Source organism: Apostichopus japonicus, chromosome 9 (genome assembly GCF_037975245.1).
Source record: "Apostichopus japonicus isolate 1M-3 chromosome 9, ASM3797524v1, whole genome shotgun sequence".
Taxonomy (NCBI): domain Eukaryota; kingdom Metazoa; phylum Echinodermata; class Holothuroidea; order Aspidochirotida; family Stichopodidae; genus Apostichopus; species Apostichopus japonicus.
The window spans coordinates 596,682-602,757 of NC_092569.1; positions in this window are offsets into that span (position 1 = coordinate 596,682).

Sequence of the window (6,076 nt, forward strand, 5' to 3'; positions counted from 1 at the left end):
TCTCTCTTTCTTCTTTTTCTTTTCCTTCCTTCACCTCGTTGAAGTTGGCAAGTGTATACAGTTCCAAAGCTATTCAACAGCAACAAAACGTTATTTTGTGTATGTCTGTTGTGGGGTGAAGTTAGCGCTATGAGCTACAAGTTCCAATGCGCAAGGTGGGGGAAAGGGGCTAGAAATAATGTGTGGGTCAATTCTAACTCGGTTTTCGGTTGTTAATTGTTGATGTAGCCTACCAGGTAAAAGGTTGAAATGACTTTAACAATTTCAAATTTAATAATTTGATTTATTATGCCATTTGGAGCACATAACATAGGCTATAACATAACATTACTGGCAAAAACTAGGGGGGGTTGATTGTGTGGGCCAACCCCCCCTCTTCAAAAAGTGGGGGGGTTAAAACCCCCCCAACCCCCCCTGTTTCTCCGCCAGTGGAATGACGTCAAGATATGGTTATTAAATTTCATTTTTCCACCGAAATATAAGCGTTTTTATAAAACTCTTGTCACCTGGAAAGGAATCCAAAGGGCGCCACACACCACAGGAACAATTTTGGGAAGAATTAAAAAAAGTCGCGATTTTGGCCAAAATTGGAGAAAATCATAAGGGTATAGCCTTATGAAATTGGCAATTTTGGGCCAAAAATGAAAGTTCTCAAATCTCTCCCAGAATACGTAGAAGGGACTCCCAGCACCCAGTAGGCGCTTCTGTCGGGTCAAAAGTTAAATTCGACGAAGTTTTTGTCATTTAAATTAGAATGACGTCAAGATATGGTTATTAAATTTCATTTTTCCACCAAAATATAAGCGTTGATACCACTCTTGTCACCTGGAAAGGAATCCAAAGGGCGCCACACACCACAGGAACAATTTTGGGAAGAATTAAAAAAAGTCGCGATTTTGGCCAAAATCATAAGGGTATAGCCTTATGAAATTGGCAATTTTGGGCCAAAAATGAAAGTTCTCAAATCTCTCCCAGAATACGTAGAAGGGACTCCCAGCACCCAGTAGACGCTTCTGTCGGGTCAAAAGTTAAATTCGACGAAGTTTTTGTCATTTAATTTAGAATGACGTCAAGATATGGTTATTAAATTTCATTTTTCCACCAAAATATAAGCGTTGATACCACTCTTGTCACCTGGAAAGGAATCTAAAGGGCGCCACACACCACAGGAACAATTTTGGCAAGAATTAAAAAAAGTCGCGATTTTGGCCATCTTGACGTCATTCTAAATTAAATGACAAAAACTTCGTCGAATGCCACTTTATGAAATTGGCAATTTTGGGCCAAAAATGAAAGTTCTCAAATCTCTCCCAGAATACGTAGAAGGGACTCCCAGCACCCAGTAGACGCTTCTGTCGGGTCAAAAGTTAAATTCGACGAAGTTTTTGTCATTTAATTTAGAATGACATCAAGATATGGTTATTAAATTTCATTTTTCCACCAAAATATAAGCGTTGATACCACTCTTGTCACCTGGAAAGGAATCTAAAGGGCGCCACACACCACAGGAACAATTTTGGGAAGAATTAAAAAAAGTCGCGATTTTGGCCAAAATCGGAGAAAATCATAAGGGTATAGCCTTATGAAATTGGCAATTTTGGGCCAAAAATGAAAGTTCTCAAATCTCTCCCAGAATACGTAGAAGGGACTCCCAGCACCCAGTAGACGCTTCTGTCGGGTCAAAAGTTAAATTCGACGAAGTTTTTGTCATTTAAATTAGAATGACGTCAAGATATGGTTATTAAATTTCATTTTTCCACCAAAATATAAGCGTTGATACCACTCTTGTCACCTGGAAAGGAATCCAAAGGGCGCCACACACCACAGGAACAATTTTGGGAAGAATTAAAAAAAGTCGCGATTTTGGCCAAAATCGGAGAAAATCATAAGGGTATAGCCTTATGAAATTGGCAATTTTGGGCCAAAAATGAAAGTTCTCAAATCTCTCCCAGAATACGTAGAAGGGACTCCCAGCACCCAGTAGACGCTTCTGTCGGGTCAAAAGTTAAATTCGACGAAGTTTTTGTCATTTAATTTAGAATGACATCAAGATATGGTTATTAAATTTCATTTTTCCACCAAAATATAAGTTTTTATAAAACTCTTGTCACCTGGAAAGGAATACAAAGGGCGCCACACACCACAGGAACAATTTTGGGAAGAATTAAAAAAAGTCGCGATTTTGGCCAAAATTGGAGAAAATCATAAGGGTATAGCCTTATGAAATTGGCAATTTTGGGCCAAAAATGAAAGTTCTCAAATCTCTCCCAGAATACGTAGAAGGGACTCCCAGCACCCAGTAGACGCTTCTGTCGGGTCAAAAGTTAAATTCGACGAAGTTTTTGTCATTTAATTTAGAATGACGTCAAGATATGGTTATTAAATTTCATTTTTCCACCAAAATATAAGCGTTGATACCACTCTTGTCACCTGGAAAGGAATCTAAAGGGCGCCACACACCACAGGAACAATTTTGGGAAGAATTAAAAAAAGTCGCGATTTTGGCCAAAATCGGAGAAAATCATAAGGGTATAGCCTTATGAAATTGGCAATTTTGGGCCAAAAATGAAAGTTCTCAAATCTCTCCCAGAATACGTAGAAGGGACTCCCAGCACCCAGTAGACGCTTCTGTCGGGTCAAAAGTTAAATTCGACGAAGTTTTTGTCATTTAAATTAGAATGACGTCAAGATATGGTTATTAAATTTCATTTTTCCACCAAAATATAAGCGTTGATACCACTCTTGTCACCTGGAAAGGAATCCAAAGGGCGCCACACACCACAGGAACAATTTTGGGAAGAATTAAAAAAAGTCGCGATTTTGGCCAAAATCGGAGAAAATCATAAGGGTATAGCCTTATGAAATTGGCAATTTTGGGCCAAAAATGAAAGTTCTCAAATCTCTCCCAGAATACGTAGAAGGGACTCCCAGCACCCAGTAGACGCTTCTGTCGGGTCAAAAGTTAAATTCGACGAAGTTTTTGTCATTTAATTTAGAATGACATCAAGATATGGTTATTAAATTTCATTTTTCCACCAAAATATAAGCGTTGATACCACTCTTGTCACCTGGAAAGGAATACAAAGGGCGCCACACACCACAGGAACAATTTTGGGAAGAATTAAAAAAAGTCGCGATTTTGGCCAAAATCGGAGAAAATCATAAGGGTATAGCCTTATGAAATTGGCAATTTTGGGCCAAAAATGAAAGTTCTCAAATCTCTCCCAGAATACGTAGAAGGGACTCCCAGCACCCAGTAGACGCTTCTGTCGGGTCAAAAGTTAAATTCGACGAAGTTTTTGTCATTTAATTTAGAATGACGTCAAGATATGGTTATTAAATTTCATTTTTCCACCAAAATATAAGCGTTGATACCACTCTTGTCACCTGAAAAGGAATCTAAAGGGCGCCACACACCACAGGAACAATTTTGGGAAGAATTAAAAAAAGTCGCGATTTTGGCCAAAATCGGAGAAAATCATAAGGGTATAGCCTTATGAAATTGGCAATTTTGGGCCAAAAATGAAAGTTCTCAAATCTCTCCCAGAATACGTAGAAGGGACTCCCAGCACCCAGTAGACGCTTCTGTCGGGTCAAAAGTTAAATTCGACGAAGTTTTTGTCATTTAAATTAGAATGACGTCAAGATATGGTTATTAAATTTCATTTTTCCACCAAAATATAAGCGTTGATACCACTCTTGTCACCTGGAAAGGAATCCAAAGGGCGCCACACACCACAGGAACAATTTTGGGAAGAATTAAAAAAAGTCGCGATTTTGGCCAAAATCATAAGGGTATAGCCTCATGAAATTGCCAATTTTGGGCCAAAAATGAAAGTTCTCAAATCTCTCCCAGAATACGTAGAAGGGACTCCCAGCACCCAGTAGACGCTTCTGTCGGGTCAAAAGTTAAATTCGACGAAGTTTTTGTCATTTAATTTAGAATGACATCAAGATATGGTTATTAAATTTCATTTTTCCACCAAAATATAAGCGTTGATACCACTCTTGTCACCTGGAAAGGAATCCAAAGGGCGCCACACACCACAGGAACAATTTTTGGAAGAATTAAAAAAAGTCGCGATTTTGGCCAAAATCGGAGAAAATCATAAGGGTATAGCCTTATGAAATTGGCAATTTTGGGCCAAAAATGAAAGTTCTCAAATCTCTCCCAGAATACGTAGAAGGGACTCCCAGCACCCAGTAGGTGCTTCTGTCGGGTCAAAAGTTAAATTCGACGAAGTTTTTGTCATTTAAATTAGATATGAAATGACGTCAAGATATGGTTATTAAATTTCATTTTTCCACCAAAATATAAGTTTTCATAAAACTCTTGTCACCTGGAAAGGAATCCAAAGGGCGCCACACACCACAGGAACAATTTTGGGAAGAATTAAAAAAAGTCGCGATTTTGGCCAAAATCGGAGAAAATCATAAGGGTATAGCCTTATGAAATTGGCAATTTTGGGCCAAAAATGAAAGTTCTCAAATCTCTCCCAGAATACGTAGAAGGGACTCCCAGCACCCAGTAGACGCTTCTGTCGGGTCAAAAGTTAAATTCGACGAAGTTTTTGTCATTTAAATTAGAATGACGTCAAGATATGGTTATTAAATTTCATTTTTCCACCAAAATATAAGCGTTGATACCACTCTTGTCACCTGGAAAGGAATCCAAAGGGCGCCACACACCACAGGAACAATTTTGGGAAGAATTAAAAAAAGTCGCGATTTTGGCCAAAATCGGAGAAAATCATAAGGGTATAGCCTTATGAAATTGGCAATTTTGTGCCAAAAATGAAAGTCCTCAAATCTCTCCCAGAATACGTAGAAGGGACTCCCAGCACCCAGTAGACGCTTCTGTCGGGTCAAAAGTTAAATTCGACGAAGTTTTTGTCATTTAATTTAGAATGACATCAAGATATGGTTATTAAATTTCATTTTTCCACCAAAATATAAGCGTTGATACCACTCTTGTCACCTGGAAAGGAATCTAAAGGACGCCACACACCACAGGAACAATTTTGGGAAGAATTAAAAAAAGTCGCGATTTTGGCCAAAATCGGAGAAAATCATAAGGGTATAGCCTTATGAAATTGGCAATTTTGGGCCAAAAATGAAAGTTCTCAAATCTCTCCCAGAATACGTAGAAGGGACTCCCAGCACCCAGTAGACGCTTCTGTCGGGTCAAAAGTTAAATTCGACGAAGTTTTTGTCATTTAATTTAGAATGACATCAAGATATGGTTATTAAATTTCATTTTTCCACCAAAATATAAGCGTTGATACCACTCTTGTCACCTGGAAAGGAATCTAAAGGGCGCCACACACCACAGGAACAATTTTTGGAAGAATTAAAAAAAGTCGCGATTTTGGCCAAAATCGGAGAAAATCATAAGGGTATAGCCTTATGAAATTGGCAATTTTGGGCCAAAAATGAAAGTTCTCAAATCTCTCCCAGAATACGTAGAAGGGACTCCCAGCACCCAGTAGGTGCTTCTGTCGGGTCAAAAGTGGCATTCGACGAAGTTTTTGTCATTTAAATTAGATATGAAATGACGTCAAGATATGGTTATTAAATTTCATTTTTCCACCAAAATATAAGTTTTCATAAAACTCTTGTCACCTGGAAAGGAATCCAAAGGGCGCCACACACCACAGGAACAATTTTGGGAAGAATTAAAAAAAGTCGCGATTTTGGCCAAAATTGGAGAAAATCATAAGGGTATAGCCTTATGAAATTGGCAATTTTGGGCCAAAAATGAAAGTTCTCAAATCTCTCCCAGAATACGTAGAAGGGACTCCCAGCACCCAGTAGACGCTTCTGTCGGGTCAAAAGTGGCATTCGACGAAGTTTTTGTCATTTAATTTAGAATGACGTCAAGATATGGTTATTAAATTTCATTTTTCCACCAAAATATAAGCGTTGATACCACTCTTGTCACCTGGAAAGGTATCCAAAGGGCGCCACACACCACAGGAACAATTTTTGGAAGAATTAAAAAAAGTCGCGATTTTGGCCAAAATCGGACAAAATCATAAGGGTATAGCCTTATGAAATTGGCAATTTTGGGCCAAAA